We start from the raw sequence: 27,573 nt of genomic DNA on the forward strand, positions 1-27,573 counted from the left end.
TTAGAGCGGACTGGAAAAACATTATGAGCTTTCTTGTTAGAGCGCCCTAATTAACATATGATGATCAACAATTTCATGTCAATATCATTCGCAAGATGTGTTGTGCCTACGTGGATAAACCGAAATTGTTGGTTTTCCGAGTCCCTTGCTCTAAGAGAGTTTTCCTTGGCTGCTCCTGTTTTCCCTTTCCTCAACCAACATTTCCAAATTGCAGTTCAACCCGGAATTCTGACGGAAGTGGAAGAGGAAGAACCATTTTGTGGACTCGCAACCATTACATTATTATTTATTCATTTATATCTATAGTTCTATATTTATCTATTTATTTATTTATTCACCTATTTTTATTTAATGACTAAGTTAAGAACGTATTTTGTTCTCTCGGTGGTGCAACAGTTACATGATGATCGATTCATTTCGCCGCCACATTACCAGTTCATCTTTGAGATAAGTCAAGTAGTATAAATTTCAAGCACAACCACCCCTGACAACCTTTTTTTTTTCCGGAAACGGTGCATCTCTGTATTCAAATTTGTTCTCAAAAGTTTGAATAAAATTTTAAGCAAATACAGTATTCGCCAATGCACCTGGTGCTAGTTAATCCAGCCAATCACGAGCCACGCTGATATTGCATATCAAAGGCGACCAATCAGAGGTATCCTTCCCGTTCAGGTGACTTACGTAATTGCATTTAAGCTGCTTTGCAGGTTTACAAAGCCCGAACTGCAATAACCCTTTGGGATATTTCCTTAGCCAGAAGCACACCTTTACCGCGGAAGATATTGATTTGCTGAAAGCAGGTCTTTGCAAAGAGTCGACGTACATTGAAGACGAAAGGCACATACAGTTAATTTTTCCACAGAAACAGTGATCATCTTTGTATTGAAGCTGTAAGTTTAATTTTCACGTACGTTTTGTGAGATGCGATTTGAATACCGAAAGCCCTCCTAAATTTCTACAAAAGACTTCCTTCCTCTTGTACTCTTGAGCCTTTTTCAATGACGTGGATAAAGTTGACTTGCAACTCGAAAGTTCTGGAAACAAAACTCAGAGTGCACATCATAAATGTTCATCTTACGAGCGAAAACCGTACTTCAAGATTGATTCCGGTTTAAAGAGCCTAATTTTTTTCTGCGCCTTCTCTGGTTCTAATTTGCCAAATTTGCCTGGTTTGGCCGCCCTTCTGGGTCAGTTGATCATCTTCGATCGAGTTGTACGAAGTCTTATCGGAAATACGTAGGGAAATGGAAAAATTGCTGACTGAAGTAATAAACTACCAAAATAACTAAAAAAAAATCTATGTTCGTATGAACTCGCAAGCGTCTTTTCGCACGGGTTAAGGTATAATCAGCGCCCTGACACATTTCAAAGTCCATGCACCATCCGTATACAACTTCAAGTGACCAGCTTGCTCATAGTTTTATGCTTTGGGCTGAAAACACCGTGTTGATAAAGATAAGGTTATAATTGTTCTATAAACAAGCGACCTAATTTATGTCTGTTGATGGTTGAAGTGTATGAAGAGCGGTAAGAACGAAAACCACCTGCGAGATGTACCTTAGATACCCATATTGATATTTATCTTCCCATATTAAGATTAAACATATATAAACTGGACGTTTAAAATGTCATGAGCTTCTTTTATAACTCTTTTTATGCAGCCCTCTAATTATTATTGCTTTTTTTGGGGAAAACTTTATTCATTTCAAATGTACCGGAAGACTAACTGACCAGCTTGTATAATAAAACCTTGCACTTATAATAACCACGGATGTTTTTTGTTCTTTTGTCTTCCAAAACTAATTTCCATTTTCACTCTTGGCTTGTCAGTGCATGTAACCACTTGGCCTTGACACTTCTGCAACATTTATCTACATATCTTTTCGCTGACTAATTATTTTTCCAAGGAATACGCTTTTTTTTTTTACCAGTGAAGCATGAATCCAGTGTAAACCCAGCAATACGTGGAAGCCTCTATAAAGACACGAACGATCAGAGATCAAATAGCCTGAACTTCTTTGAAAGGCTGATTTTTAATAAACATATATTCTGAACCTCTTTCCCCTTCTTCTCTTAACGGCATTCAAATACGCAGATTCCTGGGAGTGAAGCTAACGGCACTTCACAAGAACTTACGTTCAAAAACTCATTAATCATTCGCAATGAAAAAACAGAAGAAATTAATGTTTGATGAGTCTTTTTATATCTGATAAAGACACGGCTAAACTTTACGTCCAATTTTTTGGACCAAACTAACCCCAAATCTAAATATTTGTGCAACTGACAATGAGTTGATCTATATCAGAGATTTTGAAGCCGTTCAAAAAACTCGCAGTCGTGTATTCAGCTGCATGTCTATCGTCAGGTTTAAAAACCCGAGGCGAAGGCGAGAGTTTTTAAACCTGATAATACACCTCTACTCGTTTTTTAAACAGTACTTTAATATCGTCGATGGCTGACCATACACACCCTGACTTCCTGACTCTGATGATGAGTTTAGGTTGTCGAAATACTACAATTAGCCCGCCTGACAATTTTATTCAAGCTACACTGTAGTCAGGGGAGTTTCATTCCTGGTAATGCCACTAAGGCTTAATTCCATTCTGAGTTGAATAACTAATAATATACTTTTTCTTTATAGGAAAGAAAATGCTTCAATGCAAGGTCATTTTGATAATTGTAAGCATCAAATTAATCTGACAGCATGTTGAACCGACATCTCCTTAACAACATATAAATATCTGTTAAGACCTGTTAACGTTACTTTAATGAACGTCAACAAAGTACAAGCAGGGGAGATCCAGAATACTAATGCATGTGAAATTAGGGACTCAGTTATACAGCACTAGCACTCGTATTTTTGGTTCAGCCTTAATTAGTGCATAGTTCATAGTTTTCATGGCTGGATCAAGAGATTTCAAAAAAAGAGGATCGTAACTGAGCTTTAGTTCTTTTCACATCTCACTCCCCTTCTTCCAGTGACCGAAGAATTCAAATTATTCGCTGTGTTAATATTTATTGATTACAGAACTCTGTGAACGTAAATATGCAAAGTGTGCAGATATTAAGGCTCTAGGAAAACGTTGATTTTTATAATGTTCTTTACTTGTTATCCTTATTACAATTTTAACATATAAAACAAAAATCCCAATCAAAAAGTGGTTGTCGCCCTCCTACCCCCACCCTTGAATTTCACATCTGGTAGTCATTTTTAAGTTTCGAATCTATCAGTTCATTGTCCCAATTCTTTCTCCTCCACAATGGCCCCTTAGGCTAGTGAAAGGGGAAAATAAACTGCGCGCCCTTTCGTCCACTGGGCTTTCTTTTCTTTTCTTTTTCTTTACTATTTCGATTTAATTGGGCTATCCAGAGAGAGGTCACTTTTAATACACTGATGGTTTGCTGACTTGGAGTTATAAACTCTTTCAGTTTATTTGTACCAGCATTCTCGATTTCGTTCTCACCCACGAGCCGGGGAGGAGAGGCCATGGTGGAGGTCAACATCGCCAAAGAGGGCAAACACGGAGAGGTGAGAAAAATCTTTAATGTCGCATCAAGAATCATTAAACTTACGCATAAAGCTGCTCTGTTTTAGTTGAAACAATGATTTTGAGTTACCAAAATCACACAGTCCATACCGTATTTAATGCTACCCTCAAATAAACACCACAGAAAGGAGAAAAATTACTAACAAACGCCGCCCTCGAATTAACACCGTATTCAATCAGACGAATGCGGGGTTAATTCGAGGATTATGTACTATAGTCAATATTAACTTTGTTAGACGAGGAGAAAGTTATAACAGTATTAGTGATGTTACCAGCACTTCAGTTAAATTCATGAAGCGCTCTGCTAAACAATCTGATATATGGTCAGCTTCAGAGCATTAATACCTTTAATGTCTGACGTGTTAGCATCATCAGTAAGTCTGGCAAGCACCATTATATCAAAAATATTAATGTCTTATATGTTATTACTAGCTTTCTTCAGCATATTTTAGCCTTGTCAGCACTTGTGTATAACAATATTACGGTGTCTATACAGGTTAGTCTTAGTAGCTCTAAAGCAATAAAGAGTATGATTTTCTACAATATATTTTAATCGAATAAGCACCTTTGTATTACAAATATTATTGGTGTCTTATATGTTAGTCTTACCAGCTCTAAAGCGATTAAGAGTTCCTGGAGAGTTTAATTGCCTTAATTATATGGAGCTCGGAATTGTTGGTAACCTTTCTGGTGTTAAAATTCTCCACAATCTTTCAAATATTAAAAGTCTTAGCAGCACGCGTCTAATACGTTAGTCTTAACAAATCTAGAGTATTAGTCTTATTAGTAACAGTGTACTGACAATACGTATACAGCTATTTCAAGTAAGGTTGTCGGAAAAAGTGCACGCGACAATCCCAAATGGTATTGTGGGTGATTTTGAGTTCACTTTTTTTCAAAGAAGTTTCAAAGAATGGCACAAGAGGCTGTGGAAGTATGTTTGCGAGTGCTAAAGGAAAGCAACAAAAGTAGATTCGACAGCTACAGTGTTAGGAAAAGTGCATTGATCATATCCCATATTACCTTTCGTGATTGTCGCGTGCAGAGTTTTTCTGACAACCTTTCTCGAAATAGCTGTATACAATAGGGTTAAAAGCTGCAATGTGCATATTACAAATATTATTAGAGCCTGATATATTAGCCGTATTACCACTGCTTGTTAACAATATTAGTGCATGTCATTTGTAAATCCGAGCTCCCCAAAGTCAGTATATTTAACAATGGGCACCCAGCGTATTAGCAGTATTAGTACCTCATTTGTTAGTCCTACCACCAGCAATGTACTGCTAACATCAGTGCCATATGTAATTCTTCCCGACACCAGTGTAATTAACAGTTAGACCCAGCGTATTAGCGCGCAGTGTTAGTCCTACCCCAGGGTGTTAACAGTTTTAGCTTCTCCTTTTTAAAGGTCTTCCCAACACCTCGCCAGTTTGACCCAGCGTATTAGCGCGCGCAATATTAGTATTTTATCGGTGTTAGTCCTTCCAGCACCAGTGTAAATTAACAATTTTAGCTTCTAATATACAAGTCTCACAACACCTGTATAATTAAGAGCTAGACGGCCAAGCATATTAGCGCGCAGTATAAGTGTCTTGCGTTAGTCCTACCAGCACCAATGTATTAACAATATTAGTATCTTATAGTCTCTCATGTGTTATTCCTACCAGCAGCAATGTATTAGCAATATTAGTGGTCAGGTGTTAGCCTTACATGACCAATGTATTAATAATATTAGTGTCTGACATCAATCTTGCCGGCACCAGCACATCAACCAGTGTATGAACAGCATTACTAGGGTCTGATGTGTTAGTCTTTTCAGCAGCAGAAAACATAAACATCAGTTGTGTTATGCGTTAGTCGTCAGATCAACACTAGGCGTGCAGGGGCCCGTTATTTGCAAGTCTTACCACGAGCAACAGTCATATTAGCATTAGCATTAGACATTGTTCACTGCTTCGCATTAATAGGCACGACTTAGTCCCTTAGCGCTATAACATCAGCAGTATAAATATTTAATAGCATGAAGACATTAAATTGGCGCTGCATTAACACAGGAATTCGCATCGTCGTTAGCATAAGAATTATTAACATCGCCATTGACATCTGATAAGCAATTAGCATTAAAGATAGCTTTTATATCACCTGCACGATTAACAGCGCCGCTATTCAATCATAAATTGTTGGTTATAATGGTGAGTCCTAAGTCCTCGTTTATTCTGTACTATTTAGAGTACTATCATCAGGATGGACAAGAAAATATTTGCGATATTGGAATTTTTTTACGAAACTTATCTAATCTAGATTGCAGCCTGAATTATCCACAAATTCAGTGGGACCTTGAGCAACAATGACGACGAAGGCAAGGAGATCATTAAACAATGACACGTCTATAAGGAGTTAAACAACAATTCTGCCCATGCATCACACTGTTTTTAAAAACGTTTCTTTGCCGTCCGTAGTCTACACAATTACGATCCTACTGCGATGTCGTCGTAGGGTATCAGCACACGACGATAATTCTCCTTTCTCTTTTTGAACTCGAACGCGGACCCTAAAAATAATATTCAAGTCTGAAGAAATTTTAAGAGATATGACAGATTGAGCGAGTTGGAGTAACTGCGGCAGAAATTACTCGTAAGAGAACGCAAAGTCAGTCTAAGATGGGTCATTTTACTGCCTTCGCCATTGTTCTTGCCTAAGCGTCAACACAATCAAGTTTATCTGACATGAAGAGCAACATTACCGATGAGCAAAAAGCATTCATAATCAGTTAGTGTCTACGGTTTTGAATCACATTAGCAGCACTATAAGATTAAATGTTGTTATAGGCAGAGCACAGACAGGTTCAATTAAGAATGGAAATGCATCAGTTTCATTACAATCAATATTGGCATTCAACTGAGTATTAGCATCAACTGACATCCACACAAGTATTAGCATCAATATTACCATCAGCATCATATTAATGCGGTGATCGGCACCAGCCTCGTTATGGGTAAAGGTAATAGCATAAGAATAAGCATTATAACCAGCATAAGCACCACATAAATAACATAAGCCATGAGAGATAAGTTAACAATGGCGCTGATCAGCCTTAAGGTCATTTTGCATTTAGCAATATGACAATCCAATGGCACTGGCGCTGCAAGTTAAAATGGCGTTAACACTTGGTCTTGTAATGGAAGGGAATACAGTGAAGATGAAAGAAAATGAATTGTTAGTACAGACGCCGGAAATTTTATAAACAGAGTTAACAGCAAATGGCTTATGCGGAGTCGAACAAAATTCAACTAAGAACAGCACTCGCATCTGGGTTATGTGAGGGCCTAGATGGGATGTTATCAACCTTTCTTCATGACGGTTACATGGAAAGTTAGAGTTAAGTATTAGAGTGGGTTTTGGGTGCGTTTTAGTTAGAAGTACTAAAATGAGACAAAAAAGTTAGCCTGCTTACGAAAAACTGCCGTTGACGCACAGAACCTACAAGGTTCTTGTTCCCGAGTCCGACATCATTTTGGAGTGATGGTATACTTAATGGCTGAATATGTCGATTATCTTGTGATATTAGTGGCATTTACTTGTACGATGAAATTTTTACCGTTAACCGTTAACTGGCATAAAGATTTTAATGTTAGCTGCTCTCAGATACTGCTTCAGTCAACACCCCATCTTGGTCCACTTGTGTAAGGAAGATCTAATAGATAATTTACACTTTAAGGCCACTTTAGAAATGAATGAAGTATACATGGACGTTAGCAATGATTTTATTGATAATGATCAGGTTAACAGCTTACGATCAATGAAGTGTCAACAAGCGATTTATATGGAGGCAATTGCAAGTAAGTGTAAGCTCTATATACTAGATGTTGATTAAGCATGTTGGGCAAGCATGAGTTAACAAGTCATTTGCCGCTTTAGATGCTTGAAGATTTGTGTTCAACTTACCGAGTTAGTTTCTTAGAAGTTAATAAATAATAAGTTCAGTTATGAAGACCGTGATAAAGGTATGCGTTAACATCAGTGAATTACAACTGACTCGCTAAATAAAATCAGTTCGAGTTATTAAAATTATACTTGAAGTATTATTAAAAAAAGAGTCTATTCAATAAAGATTGCTACTATCCAGGTGACTGTATCATAATCATCTCTTTCCGCTCACTGTCGTCCCCCATGGTGCCTCTGAGCTGGTTCAACAGCCATCTCACGCCTTTTCGCCGCTTTGTAGCGTTGTTACTTAAATGTAAGTGTTGCTGTTCTGTAATAACAAGCAGTGATATAAAACCTCAAACTTTTCAAACTATATTTGGTTATCAAGTACGTTTGATAATGAATTTGGGTTAAAGTAAATGAAGCGCAAATGCCTCGCGTTCGCCACGCTTGGCTCACAAAGCGCCTGTTATGGCAAGCTAAAGACGTGGAGAAATCCCAAACAGGGTGCGTCCCAAAAGTGACAATGAAGATCGGATTTTCCCCCGAAGCCCGTCATTTTAGATTGCTAACTCTCACATTTAACTCGTGCTGACTTGGACCATTTTTTACCAGTAGAAATAAGCACTTTGATGTAGATAAGATGCATCAGTTCCAACAATACAATATGACATTTATAAGCTGCCATGAAATGTACTAAGTTTATTTACGTTTTACGGAGCACCAAGAGTTCATTCAAGTGGACTATTTTCTTCTTGTTCTTGTGTGCTAGTGCGTACTTGAACCGAATTGGCACCCATTTATAATATAGCGCTGTGTATTTTGTCGTTTATCTATGAAGCCAGGTATGAACGCAGATCTTTGTGGGTTAAAAAATATTTTTTTTAAAGTTTGCTGGCTTTGACCTAGTACTCACACGATCCTGGTCTCCATGATTGCATTCAAAAAGATGTCCGCTTGACAAACTGGTTAACCGCCTGTGGGTGGTATTCACGCTTAATTGACTGCTTACAGACTATCATGGCCTTTTGAATTCGCACTGTAACTCGTCTTGTTGTTTAACAACAAGCGGTTGAAAACCAGTTAACTATTCGGTGGTTAACCAGTAGGTTGTACATTACAGTTCAGCTCCTTGTCTCTCGGGTGCGATGTCTGGCAATCATTCTGTTTTATAAAGGAAACAAAAAACTGAAATCAATATTTTTTATTTAAAATATCGCGATAAACTAGTTTGAAAAGACCTGAAAAGCCATTTAACATACACGTTTTCATTTTCGGTAAAACTTCCATTACTGATGCCTTTCAATGGTTTTGCCGGTTCTTCTGTGCTCTGGCGTTGAAACGGTTTTAGCCCATACTTTACTTCTGGCTTCACTCCTGAAATCGGGCTAGAGCGCTAGCTAGCTAACGTGCTAGTACCATCTTGCTGTTGATTGAAAACAAAGCGTAAATGGCATCAGTAATATGTAAGGGCGTACTTAAAAGAAAAATGCGTTTCAGTTTAATAACCTACCTGAGCTCTCATAAGATAGGTGACCCTCTCTGTAGAAGCTAGCTTATCGCTTGGTAGAAGTTTTAAGATGACCCATTATTACTCACAGTTTATTTTACGCAACATTTGTCGATTGTAAACACGAGATGAAATCATATTTGATGGTTTCCGCATCTTGAGCTTTCATTGGTTGCAGACTGAAATAGTTGATGTAGTCAACTATTCACGCGTTGTTTTGCTCATGGCTGTTTAAGTGGCGATAGAGGTAAACATAACAGGTAGTCGAGTCATATCTTTAAACAAACTATTAATAACTTGTTATCATGAAACTAGAGTAAATAGCTAGAGCCCGTTCTGGCTCAGTCTCTATAGTTTTACTACCGAACTAAAGAAGACAAGCTTGCCGCCGTAATACCTTAGGTTAAAGTGGAATACTATATGTTCTCAGCTGTGTTTTTAAAAGCACTGAAGCTTAGTATTTCACACACAAGCTTGGTTAGGCAGTCATGCAGGTGACCTATTAAGAGAACCCTCTAACTGTGTGAGAAGGTATTAAAATTTTAATTATGAAACAAAATTTCAATTTTGGGAGATAAAACACCATTGTAGTAGCATCTCTCTGTGATTTTTCTAATTTTTTCTTTCTACCTTGATGAAGTGATTTTATTAAATGTTTTTTATAATGTTAAGGACGATCTTGTTAGACATTTAATGATGCTAAGAACCTCAGTTACAACTGTTAGCTTATCAATGGCGAGAAAAAAAAGTGTGTAAATGTAATTTCTTTATCCACGAAACACCTATAGTCCACACTTGTTTCACAAGTGTTTGTACTTTTTAATTCTACATCGAACTGGAATTTGTAAAGTGATGTTGTTTCCTCAGGAGAGGGGGAAAACGAAGTTCCCCCAACACCATGATCAAACTCAACCCATGAATTGCGTTGCCTCGAGCCTGTCGTTGTAACAGCTCTCCTCTCTACGCGCAGATAGATTATTAAACCATTCCAGTCAGCTCCCCACCGGCATTTAGCTCCCACGTGTTATTCTTGAACTTCGTGGGATACAGAGTCATTTGGCACCAGTTAAAACTCTCAAAAGTAGGTTGAGTTTGATCGTCCGGGTGATCGTAGTCCTGAATAGGACTGTTGTTGTTGACAGTGACTGACGTTTCGACAACCTGTGCGGTAGACATCTTCAGAGTCAAAGTGAGTTGTATCACGTCAGTTGACGGTATTATACTCCGGTTATTGATCTGATTGGTCAATTACGTCGCGATGTTATTGGTTGTCTGTCAGTTAAGCCGTGATGTTATTGGCTATGAAGACTCGTAATCAACTGACGTGATACAACTCACTTTGACTCTGAAGATGACTACCGCACAGGTTGTCGAAACGTCAGTCAGTATCAACAACAACAGTCCTATTCAGGACTACGTTCACCCGGACGATCAAACTCAACCTACTTTTGAAATGACTCCTGGGTTCAAACCTTTCACGATTAAAACTTTATTCACCCAAAAGTTCACTAGGAGGCAAAGTTGATAATATTTTCGAAATCGCAAGCTATTCACTTCATCCAAATCGCTCGTAAATAGAATAGTTTGTGTGATTGTAGAGCACTGATATATACTTAGCCGGCGACCATGCCGGTACGTAACCCCCCTACCCCAGGGGGGTACTCCCTTACAAGAGGCTAATGGGCGTGTTTCGCTGGATGGGGTCGCATTTTCACCACTGGAGTGACTATAATGAGGTCGCATTTTCAACAGAGGTACTAAAATGGGGTCGCAAATTTTCCGATTTTAGGGGGTAAGTAGGGATTCTAAATAGGAAATTATCGGTTAAAAAATATCAGAAAGTTGTTGTTTATTAAATTTAACAATAAGCTCGCATTGACCGTATTACATTTCGCCTCTTGAAACCACATTCATAAGGTAAATGGTAATAAATAGAAAGTTGGGATCGCGAAAATTACATTTTCCAAAAATTGACTAAGATGGGGTCTATAATTGGCCAAAAAATAGACTATAAAGGGGTAGGGGCTCCGAGAGGCCAGCGGCACATATCCAGCAAACATTAACCCAAGTAACTCCCTCCCTCCCCGTCCCCGGGTACGTTACCTACGATCAGGCATCCTGCCTCCCTTCTATTTACGGTCCGCTGATTTCCGTGCTTCCCCCCAAAAAAGAACACAAGATTGCGGTTAAGGTAACCATGTTCCATCAGTTCGCTCTTGCTGATCCTCAAAGATCTGTATAAACAGCCGATAGCAAATTCAACGTAACGGTAGCCTCGTCTGCATACAGACATTGTTGATGTTACACTCAGTGAGGTAAAGTGAAATTCCATGGACCTTTCCTTTGTGAACATCTCTACCTTGATGAAGACGAGTACTACCAACTTAACTAACGTTTAAGTAATTTGTATTTGCACATCATTGTATTACGTTTCGTACTTTCTATATATAAAAATACATCACTTTTAACAATTTTTACACTGGCCATTGGTTCTTTATAGAAACTTCGCACACACTGTATGCAACCTGCATGTTTGAGGCTATTAATCCCATAACAAAACTCTAGCTTAACTGGTATCGTTCTAATGTTTCACAAAAACAAATGCTTTAGGAGCACATGGAGGCCAACAACAGCATGGACCACATTCAGATCGTGATAGGAGATCTCCTCCGAGTGCAGGTGGGTTCCCGGCACCTGTACCTCCGAGATATCCTGGCAGCTCACAGTCTGTTACAACCAGAGACCCTGATACGGGCCAAGGTATGTCTTATTTAAAGTCGAAAGCCCTCCCTCCCACCCTCTTAGCCCTCCCACCTTCTTTCTAGCAAGATTTGATATCCTTGAAACCAAGATGCTTGTTACAGTAAGCGCTTGATCTCGACGTTAATAAGGTAAAAAAAAAAAAAAGCAGCCTAAGTAAATACAAAAACGGAAAATGAACTCAGGGCAGCTACTAACTATCACTAACCGAAAGAGGGAATCGAACAAGGGAATTCCCTTATTAGGTATTAGGGACCTTACGAGACTAGGACGGTAACGGCAACGAAAACGTCAAAAAAGAAACAGGTTTAATGGAAAAAAACAACAACTCTCAAATGTGAATTACTGACCCTTTTCTGTCAATTTCTTTGCCGTCCGTGCACAACTGCGACTTCATTAGTGAAATGGCGAAATTTGAAGTCCTCTTAAGACCATGAACGGTAAGGTGATGAATTTTGCTGCATCTGTTTGAGCTCGGAATCAGACGTCTCTCTTCAGCTACAGCTTCAGTAATTTCCCAACTTTTAAAAAACTGGGTGAGTTGGAAGATCTTGGATTGGCTGCGAAAAAATCTATAAGAACATGGCGTCAGTTTTTCAGTGAAGCTTACTGTGGCGTCACCTTTTGTCATATCGTAAGGTCCCTATAACTAACTGAATATTCCTATTACAGACGTTTTTCGGTTTGATAATTAAGATAATTAAGTTCAACTATGTCTTGAACCTAAAGGCCCAGCGTTTCCAAGATGTCTGCTGGAGAGAGAATCAGCGCGGTTGACAATTTCTAGATTGAAAAACGTCACCTCGTACGTTCCACGCTGTGGACTGGATAACATTTTCAGATGTCACCAGGAGTGGCCAGTAATTGGCTTATCTTGGCAAAGTAACGCTGAAGGACGTGTAATGGAAGACACAATAACCAAGGGCAAGTTGATGAACTGTTCAGAAGGTAAGATAATCCGGCAATCCCTTACCATGCAAGCCGGATGAAGCTGATTTACGTAAATAGCTAGGGCAACAAACAATACAAAAATGAAACAATATAAACACCCTTTAAAGTAGAAGCGTAGCCAGCTTTTCGTCTAGTTGTAGGCCTGGCCAACTTTCATATCCTGAAAAACAGCACGCATGACTAGTATACACTGACCTCACCAACACTTTGAGCTCTTAAGCTTTTTAGCTCACCTCAACAACGCATAATTTATTACAAGTGGTAGAGTGATCAAACCAAAAATTTGTAGGCCCAGGCCTACAGGTCTATGGCCTGGCTACGCCCCTGCACTTTATTGCCCAAGTACAAGATCTCAACCTTCCACATATCCTGAGAATTGTACGCATGACTAGTATACACTGACCTCACCAACACTTTGAGCTCTTAAGCTTTTTAGTTCACCCCAACAATGCACATTTTATTACATGCCGTCAGGAGCAAACGGTAAAGGCGGATCAAAACGAAAATTTGTAGACACGGTCCTACAGGTCTATGGGCTGGTTACGCCCCTGCCTTAAAGTAACAGTAACAGTAGAAGAGGCTGTGTCACGGTTTTCTAGTCTAGCTCATTTTGTTGATGCCAATTACGCCTCATTATTCGCTATGGAACTTAAGAAATTACTTATAAATAGCAAAATTGTAGCTTTTCAAATAACCTGGGATCAGGCTCAATTTTCGTTTCGCTTTGTAAATAAACCTTTAGCGGTAGCCGTTAGAGATAATGTATGAGAACCGCTAAAATTGGGCCTGACCTCAGGTTACTTTTCAAATGAAAAAGTCTCTTAAGCAGTATATCGAACTCCGCAAATAACAAAAATGAACTTTACAAAACGGCGTGAGGCCAACAAGTTTTCAAAAAGCACAATTATTGTCCTTACCAAATGAATATTTTTTGGTAAATTGCAACAAGAGAGAATTCTCTCTTGATTGCAATGAACGGCTTATTATTGGCAAATTGCAAATATTACAGAAGTAGAACCACTCAGTCCGTTAAATGTCACTTGTGATCAAAATAAACATTTTGCTTGTAACAAGGCCAACAAACTATTGGGTGCAGTGAACCAGGACTTGAACGGATCTTTGTATTAAGAAACTTGAAAAATTAAGCCTAATGTGACAGGTTTCTCAAAATTCCCAGAAGAATCAAGAACTGAAGGAGAGCGAAAAACCATCATGCAAAGGATTAATAGATTGATCGCAATCTGCCTTTATGGTGATGTTGGCAATGAAAGCACAAGTGCTGAAAGCAAAAAACAAGATTTCAGTGATACTGATGGCTTCATTAACGCCGATGATGATGATGATGACGATAGAGACATGGATGATAGTGATGACGATGGCTCCAACGATGGCAGTGGTATTAGTGACAACGATGATGACAATATTGGTACTGATGATCGTCACTTTGGACACGAACCTAGACATTGGATTCAACAACATTGGATTCAACAACCAGACCTGTACGAAGAGTTTGAATTCAACCCTAAATCAGGTAATGGTCTTTTCCAAACATCTACCAACGAAAATGACTAGGAGAGAGAAACTATAAAAGCTATTTTCTCCGGCTCGACATTAAGTCATGTCTTGCTTGGCCTTGCTTACAATTTTTCGCTTAAATATTGACTCCATGAATCAATTAAAAGGCTCTAGCAGAAATAACGGTTTTTTAAGCGCGTCATGACAGCGCTTAGTTACCTTTATCTCCTTTTGCATACGCGATTTTCCCGCGCGATAATAACTGCAATATTATGCGCGATTATTTCAAATCGCCTGTGTAAACTAGCGACAATGTCATGGAGATTTCCTAATCTTTAAGTTTACAGTCGCTAATCTTTAATACTTTCCTTCTTTGCCTTACCTTATGATCACAACGAAGGTCTCCTTATTTCCCTAAAAACTACTTTTATACTAACTGGAACGAGTGTATATAGCTTTCCAAAGATAAAAGTTTGTCATGGACCTGAGATATCAAAGAGTATGAGTCAAACCTTAATTTCAGAACATGCGTATTTATTTATTTCCTTGTATTCATTTACATAGTTTGTCCAAAAAATCAACCCATGCAGTCGAATTGTAATCCTAACTTCTGTCAGCTTGTAAAATGTGGAGAAGGGGACCGCTGCAGAATCAACCCGTGTGGTACGTGTCGACCAGAGTGTTATGACGCCAAAGGAAACAGAGCAATATCTCCAAGAGGTCAGCTACTATTGTTTTTGTATTATTTTACTTTATTCTGACAAAGCAAAAGGAGAAATATTTGCTCCACAATTCACGTCATACCACGACTTCTACACTGAATTCACCCCACCAGTTACGTGCTTACTTCTAATACTTTAATTTTGTGTTTAAATTGAACGGGAGTGTCAGTAAGATTCAACACTGTTTGAATAGCCTGTAGCCCCCGTCGAGCGTGCCTCAGGCTCATCATATTTGCTTCGTGCTCGCCTGAAAAACGCGAAAACTGTTCAACCCACGGGGGGGACTCCCATGTAAAAGTGACGGGGATGCTCGGCAGAAATTCAAATTAAACCCCTAAGGGAGACCAATGTGGGTGTGGCTCAAGCTTAAACTGACCCTTAAGGAAGATTTCTGTTTGGTCAGTGTCAGGGCAACTTTTGAAAATTTTTTTATCCGCAGTACTAAGCGATACCTGAATAGGCAAACTAATATAGTAACTTTCCATCCCAAAAACCCTAAGTGAGACCAAAATCTGCAATTTACACCCCAAAGCGAGACGACAAGCATCCACGTCGCCTTTATATAGGAGTCCCACCCGGGGTTTAAACATCCAAAAAAGTAGCTACAAGAAACTTGATAGCTCGCTCGCATCTCACAAAATCGGTGAAAAATGAATTGTGCTTTTCTTAGGTTTTTCAGAACAGCATTTCGTGATTAAACTTCATGAGCCTTAGTTCAGTATAAACAAAATCCTTGAAATATTCTCGAGCGACTGCCTCTTTCACATTAAACGACCAAAAGCTGACCTCTATTTTTACACGTGTTTCAGCCCTTACAAAGTGCGAACATAAACAACCTGGAAATGAAAAACAAGCGTTGTGATAAAATAAAATTTGTGCCGAGGTGCAACAAAGATGGTAGCTTTGCCGAGGTCCAGTGCCTCGCTGCGACAAGGACGTGTTGGTGTGTCGACGAGCATGGTAGAGAGCGGAATGGAACTAGACAGAACAAAAAGCCAACAACTTGCCAAGTCTCCGGACCAGGTAATTTACCTTCGTTTACAACTATTTCGAGAGAGGTTGTCGGAAAAAGTGTGCACGTGAAAATTCCGAAAAGGTAATACGGGATATGATCAATACACTGTTCCTGACGCTGTAGCTGTCGAACCCGACTTTTCTTGCTTTCCTTTAGCACTCGCAAATATACGACCATGGCCTCTCGTGTCATTCATTCAAATTTCTCTGAAAAACAGTGAGCTGAAAACCACCCAAAATACCTTTCGGGATTGTCGCGTTCACTTTTTCCGACAACCTTTCTCGAAATAGCTGTACCTCCGCGGAGGTTCAATGAGAGGTTATTGGACTTCCGCTGCTAAAAGTGAGTGCAGGTGCGAAAACCGAAAGATTCCTCAGGGCTCCCCCGCCACCTCCAAATAAATGTTGGCGCCCACAATCGCTCTGGCCATGCCCCGGCCTTTGAGCCTCTGTGGAAGAGAGAGATTCAAAGTTTAGTATGAACGGCAGTATCAAAATCACTCAGGTGTTTTTAAAAATTGCCCTTGGTTTCCTAGCACTTCATGTAGTAAGTAGCTAATTAGCTCAGTACACAAAACTAGCCCTTTCTTACTGTTCGCAAATCAAATGTATCAATCAAACTTTGTCTCTCGTTATTTTCTGTGGATCTAGTTGCTATCAATTTTTTTCACAGTTCAGTGAATTTAATTAAACTCCACTGCACATCGCAGCTGTTCATTAGTCGCAGCATACTATAAAGCCTCCAACTCTACTCAAATGAAACAGTTAACTTGTTCAGTTAACTTGTTAGAAGTCTCCCTAGTAACGTATATAGGACATTTAGTACCTTTAGTTCCAAATAGTATTTCTATTTTCCTATCTTGTGATTTATTATGCTGGGCCCGGTTCCTCGAAAAAAGGTTAAATTTAACCGAGGAATAAGCCAAAGTTTAAGCAAGGTTTTCTAGTCCAAGAACCCGAAACTCGAGCGTAAAAAACACTGTTGTGCCTTTACTTCGAAAAAAAGAAATGTTAACACAAAATGTTGCTCTAAGCAATGCATAGGAAGGTAAATACAAAACGCCGTGGAACAAAATTTTAATCCTGGATTAGCACTAATCGGCCTTTCAGGAACCGGGCCCTGGTGATTTCAATAATTGCTTATTTCAGTTCTGACGGAATGTCAGTCAGCCCAGCTCAACATTGAAAACATAAAGCATCTAAACAAGATGGCCTCCAAGTGCAATGCAACAGCAAACAACTTGAAATATGAAGCTAAAAATGCAACTCAGAGGATGCAGGAACGTCCTACGGCTCACAGGTCGAGAAATCTGACGATGGAATATCAAACTCTACGTAAAAAAGTCTGGGGCATGTTAGCAAGACGTGCAGAGAAAATGGTAAGAGATTTGACCAAGTCGAAATGTGCATCAGACGGAAGTTTCGAAAAAATCCAGTGTGGTTCGTCTGACAAAAGCTGTTGGTGCGTTGATGAAAATGGAAGGAAGACAGGTCCAGTGAAATCAAGGAACAAGTTGAACTGTTCAAGGTCTGAAGGTAAGACGAAAGGTAGAGACTCTTGGAAAAATATCGTTACTTTTAAGAAGTATCATTGGCACATCGCACTACTATTGACGACCTTCAAAATTGCATCAAGTTCGTCACTTTAGTACTAGGAACAATTTGAACTTCTCTCCCCTACTCCTTTTCACATACCCTTGGAATGTCGCTAAAGTTAAAAAGGAATTAGCTTGTTTATGCTCGAGGGTCTACCCACAGATTCACAATAAAACAAAGCAAAACCCTACAGTAACACATGATTTTTGTATATACCAATTACATGTGCCAAAGGAATTTTACGTTTGTGTTTTAAGTTTAGAAAGATCTACGTCCTCACGGCGAGTTTCCGTAAAAACTTTGAGTAAATTACTGACATAAATTTCCTTCCAACTATTAGCCAGCCCAATCGATTTTGGGATGCAACTTTCCCTCCAAGAATAAGCCTAGATTTCCGTGCGTATATATTAAGCCCTTCCAAAAATTAAAGCCCCTTAAAAAGGGCCTTTGAAAAATATAAGCCTAGGGGCTTATTTTCGGAAATTTGCGGCAATTTATGACTGATTCTGATTCTGATTCTAATAAATGTTCAAATCCATTCTCAAAAAAGGGGATCAAAATAATTGTTGGCAAAAAATTCGACACGACTTCAGTTAGGACGAGCCTGCAAAGACGTTTCTCCTATAGAACGTTACAATAGGGAATGTTTTTTTTCCCGTTTCTTTTTTTTTTCCTATACAGGACAAACAAGTAATTGCCCGCTAAAGATGGCCTATAGTGAAGTCCCTTCCAGCCCGTGCAGAAACAATCGTGATTGTCCACACTCAAAAGTATGCTGTAAAACCAGGCGTGGTAGAGGAGAGTGTGTGGACATACGTTCAAGAAGGCCAGAAGGTAAAGTTATTGAGTTAACAATCAAATCAGCTGTTTCATGAATAGACGGGTCAAATTTTCCACGGATTGTTTTACAAAATAGAATCAGGTAAAGAACCGGAAAGTCAAAATTATGTCTTTAATTGGCCAAATCAGTTCGCTTACGTGCAAGTGTTTTAGATTTGAGGGCGAGAACAACTGCGTGGACGAGATTTGACCTTAAGTTTTTTTCGCATATTCTTAACGACCGTAAAGATTTACTGTCCTTTTTTTACCAGAAAACTCAGCACGATTATTTTTGTTGAGGAAAGTTAAGCCCTCTCCCGATGGCATAATGATAAGACTTCTAACGTCCCGCATTGCGATACTCTCCGCCAAAACCCGTTTTCCCGCCAAAATGACGCTCTTGTTCAGGGCGCGTTCTTCTTAGTATTGAGAAAATCTTGTCCTCTTGAAGTCGTCTTATTGTCTTAGGATATTAAGTTCTCTATTATAAGATATCACTGAAGGAAGCTTCTTTTTAAAGTAAAATCAGGAAAATGTCCTATCATTCCATCCTTCGTCAACATCACCTGCGGATCCCAGTGCAAGTCTGATACAGACTGCAGAGGAAATAAGAAGTGCTGTAGACTTGGATGCGGAAACCGATGCCTACCTCCCAACATGCCAGGTAAGAGTGAACGTGTTCGTTAACATAATTTTAAAGATCCCAGAGAAAGATAAATCTATCTGAAAAACATTTCCCCGAAACCACTTAGTCTTCTTCAACAGATTGTAAAACAGATTTTTGATAACCTGTGTAAATGGCGGTTTCGGTTGGAGTTGGCGAGCGGCAAAGCCACGAGAAGAACTAGGTGGGAAAAAAGAGAAACTGAAAAGGAATATGATTACAGTGAATTAAAGTGTTCTTTTTGTAAAATTAGCATTCCGTGAACTCGCGAATAAAGATGACGTCTCCACCATTAGCTTTATCGACAGTGCATGATTCCTAAAAAGCAAAACTTCTATTTTTATATTTTGCTTACATTTATTTTCTTTTTTTTCTAATAACAGTGTGTCCAAGCGAAAAGCCATTCAAGATGTGTATCTACGACAAATGTCTGTCGTCCGCAGGTTGCGCGAGCCATCCCTCAGCCCAATGCCGTATGAATTACTGCGGGGAATGCACTGCCGAATATTTTGATGAAAGTGGCCGTAAAGTAGACTGCACTAACGGTAAGAAGATAAAATACCAGTTAAAGAGGCGATTTACGAGAGAATAGTGATTGACAAGAAAACTATGTGGTTTAAATCAAAAGTAAAGGTTTGTTTATAGTGGAGAGTGCACTAAGCGTATCACGTTAGTTTTTAGGTACTCCACTCAAATACTTAGGAACAAATAATTCAGATATAACATATTAGTAAAATCCAACTAGTGCTGTATTATCAATGCTGCGTTCTAATTGGTTGAGCTACTACTAGGCTATATGTTATAGCCCACTAGTAGCGAAAAGCGTGGGCTTTTTGGCGGCAAAAAATAATTAAAATCTAGCTTTAACAAGCTAAAATTTTTTTATTCTCGATATTTTTGACCAGCTAGTTGGATTTTACTAAAACAATTATTCCTCTCGTACACATGGCCTCTGAGTCAAAAGCCCATGAGGCCGCTATTGACTCAGAGCCCATTCGGGCTCAAGGAATAATATTGTTTAATAGTATTAAAGACCCCAACTGGCAGGAGGTAAGGGCCTTGGCTAATTATTTACAAGCGTGGTCGAAGTTTTGAACTCGGGATGGCCGAGAACACAACAAGTGGCCAAAGCTAAATTAAATAAGCCCCTCCCTCTCAAATAAGCCCCCTGTCTCTCCGTCCCTATTACCCGACCCCCTCCCCCACCTTCTAAATGTGTTTGAAATAAATAAGCCCCCGGGGGGCTTAATAGAGGATTTACGGTATTCTAAAAGGAACGTAATTTCAACCAAAATTAAAGCAACGCTATGGTATTAGATCAAATTCTCTTAGGCACGTTAATGATCATGGTACAGATATACTTAACATCTGCTTCTCAAATTCACTTACAGCAACCAAGTGCCAAAACCAGAGACATGCAGCGAATGAAAGGTATAAGAGAAAGTTTCTTCAGGTCTTCAACACTTTCCCATCACACCTCCTAGGAGCTTTGCATAACACGTCTAGAAAAAGCGAAGGAAACATAGAACGTCAAGGTGAGACTGGGGACGGTGGCCACGGTGAAGCTGGTAGAGCAGAAGCTGGACGGGACGGTAATGGTGGCCGACAAAGAAATCGGGAAAGGTATTGGCTTAAGTACAGTCCAGACAACAACTAGTTATCTTCATTCCCTTATTAATAATAAACTGAAAAGATTTTATCATTTTATGATGTTTTTCTTTACTTTCCACTTCTTCTTAATATTATTCTATACCACTTTTCAAAAATCTTCATTGTCCTTTAATTCCATAGTATAACTGTATGTTTAATATCTCCTTATATACGAATTATCATGATATTTTCACCACTTTTTAGCATCTCATTTTACAATTTATTTTTTAATTGCTCCTACAGCCAACAGAAACATCTTGGCATCTTCATACCCGAGTGTCATCCAGAAGATGGATCCTTCCTTTCCGAGCAGTGTAACGTCACTTCCGGTGAATGCTGGTGTGTGGACAATAATGGCGATGAGAAACCTAATACGCGGGCGCAAGCTCAGAGGGGAACAAGGAATTGTAGTGACGCAAGTAGGGGTGATGCCAATCGGAATCGTAAGTTTTTGAAATGACTTTCTTTAGTCTATACCTGTTTCCAAACATTGCCTATAGTTTAATTCCCTAATTCAATTAAACGTGATACACTGTACCAACTTTTTGTAACCCAGGTAAGCGTCCAGTAGAGATCAAAGCCCATGGAGAAAAGAAACGGTAAGGTCTCGAAAAGGAGATAGATTCCTCTAGTCTTTAAAATGCAGAAGAATTTTTATTTTGGGTGTATTTTTCTTAACTTGCGTTCGTTTTAATTTTTGACTATTCCGCCTTACTTTCCAGCGTGGCAAGATTATCGTTTAGCTTAACAGGGAACTTTGATGATTTGAAAGGGAAAGAGGAGCAGTTTATCGAGTAAGCAAATTTCTGACTTAACCAACGCTCAATACGTTTGTCTTGATGGGAAATAAAACAGGTATAAATGATAATTATCACAAATTTAAGCTATTCATTAGGTTCTTAAAAAGGTTGTTATTTTCTGAAGAAAAAAATACATTATAACCAAGAGTATTTACTTGTATTCAGCTCATTCCTCATGTAAAACCTGTATAACATTACATAGAAGTTGGAGTGATAAAGCGCCTATCCCTCCAAAGATTAGAGGATCCTGAATGTTAACTTATCTTTTTTGCCCAAGTATATGCAGAATATTTTTTGATAGATTTTAGAAAATACCAACCCGTTTCAATTTTAGGGTAAACACTTCTTGTATAGAGGGGGCGTAACTGGCAAATTTTATCCTAACACGTTCTTAAAAAACAGGTTTTTACCGGGCGCGGGTTTTTACTGTATTAAAGTTATATACTTTTTCTCAATCATTAGCTACCTGAAAGAAAAAGTCGCCATTGTAGGTGACTTCAAGAAGGAGAACATTCGAAATGTGAAGGTAAATCCTTTCTATTCCTACTTACTTTGTATTGTAAAGGATATAATTTAACCGAATGGGATTAGTCTAAGGCCTAGGCCAAACGTTAAACTTTTCATGAGACGAACCAAACTCTAACTTCGGACGACATAAATTAAGTTAAGATCTTCTGTTGGGTCAGACGTCGAACTTCAGAGGACGCGTCAAACCAATCAGCTGAATCAGATCAGTAATAAATTTTTTCCCGAAAGAGGCTAAATATACATTATCATACAAATTTTCAATTTATTAGTTTAGTTCGTGGCATTTGAGGATCGGCGTTTGTCCCAGAGACGATCTTCAGACGTTCTATCCGTCTGCTTCAGACGGAAAGAACGTGTTGGACGATCCAAACTCATTCAGACGAACTTAACTAGGCCTACTCTGGGACCTTAACTCGCCGCGAGATTGTGCGAGCTAATGCGAGTTTAGGCGAGTTAAGGCGAGATAAGGAAAAACTGAGCTCACCTATCAGTTGCGAGTTTGTGCGAGTTAAGGCGAGTTAAGGCGAGTTAAGGGAAAATGATCCATCTTATGTTGAGGTTATAAGGCTTAAAACTTATAATATGCTTTAGTAACATACATATAAAGATGCCTTGGAATCTTTGTATGTCTTATATATATAGTAGGCTCCATGTTGTCCAATTACGAAAAAATTAAACCAAAAATTTCAGATGAGCTCCAAAGTTGAATGAAGCCAAATCTTGTTAATATAAAATTTATTAACTGAAATATTTTCCTAATTGGACAAGCTTAAGTATGGATATGCTAGTGATATGGAGTCCTATTCTTTATTAATTATATAGCAGTTAGTCTCCAAACTAGACCATTTGGTGGCTGTATCATAATAATAATCATTGTCATCATCATCATATATTGTTTATTTAAGCTATATAATTATTTGGCAGAGTAATAAATTACCAGTAGTGAGGAAAAAAAATGAAAAACAAAACAATCATGAATTGATAAAAAAAAATGGAGCTTTAGTATAAGCACAGGTAGGATATTTTATTTTATTTTATTTATTTTTTTAAATCAATAACAATATGTTTTAATAGGCGGGTGAGCATAATAGGTATCACATGACATGTCATCAATTGTTATCACTAACTCCAGAATTGAAAAAAAAAAAGTTTTTGCAGTCTGTGTCAATGTTCTTCAAAGAACTAGTATAAAAATCCGGGGAAGCTGACAAATTACAACTCAGCTGAGGAAATTTTTATGCCACAATCAATTTTACTGAAATGAAATGAAATTTCTTTCTCCTTGAAAATTACGACTTATCTTTAAGTCTTCCATTTGATCCATTCTCTCCACTTCACTGATGGTTTCCCTTGGAGTCCAGCTCAGTTTTTTTTTTTTCACTGCCAGAAATGATTGCCTTTTTGTTTCCTCGGATAATCTATTCTAATTTCTTGCAAATGAAGGCTGATGCCTTTTCGCAAAGACAGCAGTTCCCATATTTTAGAAACTCCCTCCTTAAACTTGGACAATCCTGTGAGAGACACCTTGATTTCTACAAAAGAAAGGAGGATCAAGCTAACTTGATAGTAAACTCTTGATGATTCTTAGCCTAGCAAAACAGCAAAAAATAAATGACCATATTTTCTGTTCAGGCTTACTTGTTTTTTACAAAATGTCAGAAAGTGTTCATAGTTGTGCAGAGGACTATACCTTCATTAACTTGATTGACAAGAAAACACTCTCTACTATCGGCTTTGTCTTCCAAACTCTTAAGAGCTGTCACTGATGAATCTTTCCTGCTTCGCATTTTTACAAAATGATCACCGGCTCAGGCGTTTTGTGCGTGTTTTCATGTCACGTACGCCACATTGAAGCTTCCAACCTAAAACTTGCCAGTGGACTGGTATCAACAAAGCTTTTATAGAGTTAACGTTGCAAGGGTAAAAGGCTTTAGCTTAGCTTACCTGCATGTGATACATTTTGAAACTTCTCGATTTAACATCAAAAGTTTTGCACGAGTTCTCCTCCTTTTCTTCAGAAGTTTTGCCGTCCATCTTGAAAATTACCCAGAACGCATATCGAGGACAATAGGCTGAGCGAGAGGGCCCTGGGAAGACACGAGTTACCAGTATCTTCTGGGTAATTTCAAAGATGGCGAATGAAGTTGGCTATCAATGCAAAATATTGTACCTTTAGCAATCCTTTATTCAGTTAAGGGCTAAATGTAACAAGTCTTCTGAATCATGCCTGGGTTATGGTTGCCAGTCTGACTACAATGTAGGCTATACAGGATGTCACGTTGAACCAATCTACAGATCTTCTAGTACGAGGTAAATATTTATAAGAATTATTTATAAGAAATATGGACTGCAATCAGTATGTGGACTATTTAAAGGATTCTCGATTCTGGCTACATCCTTATGAACTGCAATCAGTATGTGGACTATTTAAAGGATTCTCGATTCTGGCTACATCCTAGCCTTTCATCGATGATTGTCAGCTGGAATCCTCATTAAGCTTCATCAGATTATAAGATGATACGTATGCTACTACTCTTCATATGTCATAGACAGCTTGCATTCATTATATTTGCAAAGTAATTAAACTTTCCATTACAAGATCTTACAAGTAAACTTTTTTTGTAAATCATTAACCAGCTTAAAACTAAAAATTTGATATTCTGGTATTATGTTTTTGTATTTCACTCTAAATTCAAGATTTCTTATTTTAAGCCAAAAATTAGAAACAAATCATAGGAGAATATTTTTTCTTCAATTGAGAGATTCAAAGCAATCTTGAATTTAGAGTGTTCTTTGTCTTGCGTAGAAGTGTAAGACTAAAACTTAAACTATTTTTTGAAAACTTTTTCGTGGATTCACTGTTTGTGCTTTTAGTTAATGTCACTTACTTTGTGGACCAAAACACAAACAGTGAATGTGGGATTTGTTAGACCCTGTGACCCCATGCCTCTGGAATTTCTGCCATGCTTAGCATTGAAGCCTTTTCTTAGGCAATGAGTTAGTGCATGTTCAGGCTGTTCCTGGTAGTTCCATTGACAATCCAGTTGTGACTCCAAGGCATGACAATGTTAAGTAAGAAAAACCTCATCGAATCTTTAGTGGTGGAATACCCTTACCACAGAGGCTATTGGAAATTCCAGAAGGATGGGATTGGTCAAGTACATATTTTTTTAAAGGTAAAAACCCTGTTTTCCTTAAAAATCACTATTTTTAAACTTTTGAAATTTGTATTCTTTGGTGTCTTCCCTTTGGAGTAATTGTGAAATTACACTGAGAGTAGGATGAGATATTAAAATTGGTATCCACTTAGCAGTGGCGAGATTGGGCGAGTTTGTGCGAGATAATGTGAGTTTAGGCGAGTTAAGGCGAGATAAGGAAATTTGAACATAATCTCAAGTTGCGAGTTACGGCGAGTTAAGGCGAGTTAAGGTCCCAGAGTAGGCCTTTAACTGAACCAGAAATCGAACTCAGTTTCATGAATTTAACTCACTAAGTTTGGTTCGTCTAATGAAAAGTTCGACGTATGGCCCAGGCCTCAGTCTAAACATGTGATTTTTAACACTTTTCGGCAAATAGTATAAACGACTTAGTTTGTCCTTGCCAAACTGAAAATCTTAACAAAAAGTAACTGCGTTAAAATCGCGGAAATTGTTAAGTGGCTTCGGATGTCTTTTCACTTCTTTGTTGATCACCCCGAGCAAATATAATTGTAAATATAATTTTAGCCTTGTAGCAATTCCCCAAAACCTTGTGCTTCATGGAAATGGAACCGTACACATGAAGAAAGTTGACCTTACCGGAAGTCAACCTCTTACCCAGAGTTCCCCAGGCCACCAAACACTTAACAGCTTGTAGCCTTGCAACCCGCGGCACGGCCAATACCTTGCGCATGCACAAAACCATATCACCCTGGTAGTGCTAGCCAGGGATAACTGTTCCCCCTGGAGCTCATCATCATAGCATAGCCACCAGGCCCCTTAACGACGAAAAGGCTGTGTTTTTGTACCTTTTACTGCCGAGGGGAGTACAAAGCACTCCTTTAACATGTTTAAGCGCCAGTGGGCCTCATTATTATAACTACACGAGCGTACACTCGAAGAAAATATCCAGCTGCTAAAAGCAGAGGTTATGACTAATATTCCTACCCCACTATAACTACTACAACCACTACCACCACCAGTACCACTACAACTACCACTACCACTGCCACTACCACTACCACTACTACGTATGCGTATATTTGCCAGAAAACACGAACTAGTCTTTTTTATAAACTACTAACTTAAGTAATTAGTGGACTGAGGCGGTCAAAAGTAACGATGGGTGAGTTTTAGGATGAGTGCTAAAATTTTAGGGGAGTCGTAACATCCTTGGAATTATCGTTCTACCTCATTTTTACGGGAACAGAAAAATGTTTAGGTCGACATTTCGTCTGCTTCAAAACGATAATATGCGTAAGTTGTATACTATTTCCCTAGCTCCCCTAAAACATTTTAAAAACCAATAGGAAAAAGTCTGCTGAAAAGATTTTTTGCAGTAAAATTAACTTGTTATCGCCTGAAAGATTATAAGTTATACTGGGATTTACGCTGAGGTTTTTGTGCTTATTTTTATCCCAGATCAAGTTTTTAAAGTTTGTGATCATTTTCAACGAGACTGAATACCGTGCTGATGGTTCTTTCAAAGCACACGTGACTAATCATCGCCAAAACATTGGACATTCCAGCGGCCTTCAACTTGTTGAGATCATTTCTATTGGTACATGTGCCTGCCCTTCTCTGCTGATCACCACGGTCTTCCTATGGAAGTATTTTGTATGTAAAAGAATAATACTCAATACATTTTAAATTAATTATCCTCTCCCCTTATGGAACAAGAAAGTCGTTGTCTTGTGTTCACGTCCTCTACAAAACGTGAAATTAGGACGTGAACACAAGACAACGACTGCACGACTTTTTTTTTAACATAGTCTTTTAGAATTCAACTCCTGCAAAGTTTGCCAATATTTGGCAAATTGAAAGAGATAAAACAAGCGCGATTAATTTTGAAGCAGCGAGAATTCACTTTATGGGTGACGTTTTCGCAGCCGTTGCCATAGTTATTGCTATGAGCTCCCTATTAATAAATATCATATGTAATAATACCTCGTCACCACCTGGCATAAGGCTCCTTTCTTATACTCATGATTTAGGGCCAGTCAAAGAAGAAAAAACCGGAAGGTTGGAAAGACGTGGTGAAAGTTAAACCTCCTGAGGTGCATTACGTCACACCTGATGCTTAGAAGATTTGTGTCCGTCTCTGAGTCAGTGCAGTATTTAATTTGTAAAGTAAAATAAGAATACCACTATGTCCCAAATGTTAGTTTAGCTAAAAGCATATCTGGAACATTGTCAATTGTAGGTTGACCGGCATTCATACTCTGCTGTACTTTCTAACAATACATGTAGTTTGAGGAACTTCCGGGTTTAATTTGGTAAATAAAGTGCAAACAATGATCTCCATAAAAGTTTGTTTGGATTGATTGATGTCTAACTTTTACGTCCATAATTTATATTTTCAAATTAAA

The 27,573-nt window shown here is 38.5% G+C and overlaps 1 long non-coding RNA gene and 1 pseudogene across 1 annotated transcript; both read left to right on the forward strand.

Annotated features, from left to right (window-relative positions):
- Positions 1 to 726: 726 nt before the first annotated feature.
- On the forward strand, positions 727 to 11,692 carry LOC140943132 (uncharacterized). The gene is made up of 4 exons (XR_012166587.1): positions 727 to 890; positions 2,642 to 2,679; positions 3,430 to 3,529; positions 11,599 to 11,692. It is a non-coding gene; the product is annotated as an uncharacterized lncRNA (long non-coding RNA).
- Positions 11,693 to 12,650: 958 nt separating this feature from the next.
- LOC140944766 (uncharacterized) lies at positions 12,651 to 27,492 on the forward strand (annotated as a pseudogene).
- Positions 27,493 to 27,573: the final 81 nt, after the last annotated feature.

The sequence above is a fragment of the Porites lutea genome, chromosome 7 (assembly GCF_958299795.1).
Source record: "Porites lutea chromosome 7, jaPorLute2.1, whole genome shotgun sequence".
Lineage (NCBI taxonomy): Eukaryota > Metazoa > Cnidaria > Anthozoa > Scleractinia > Poritidae > Porites > Porites lutea.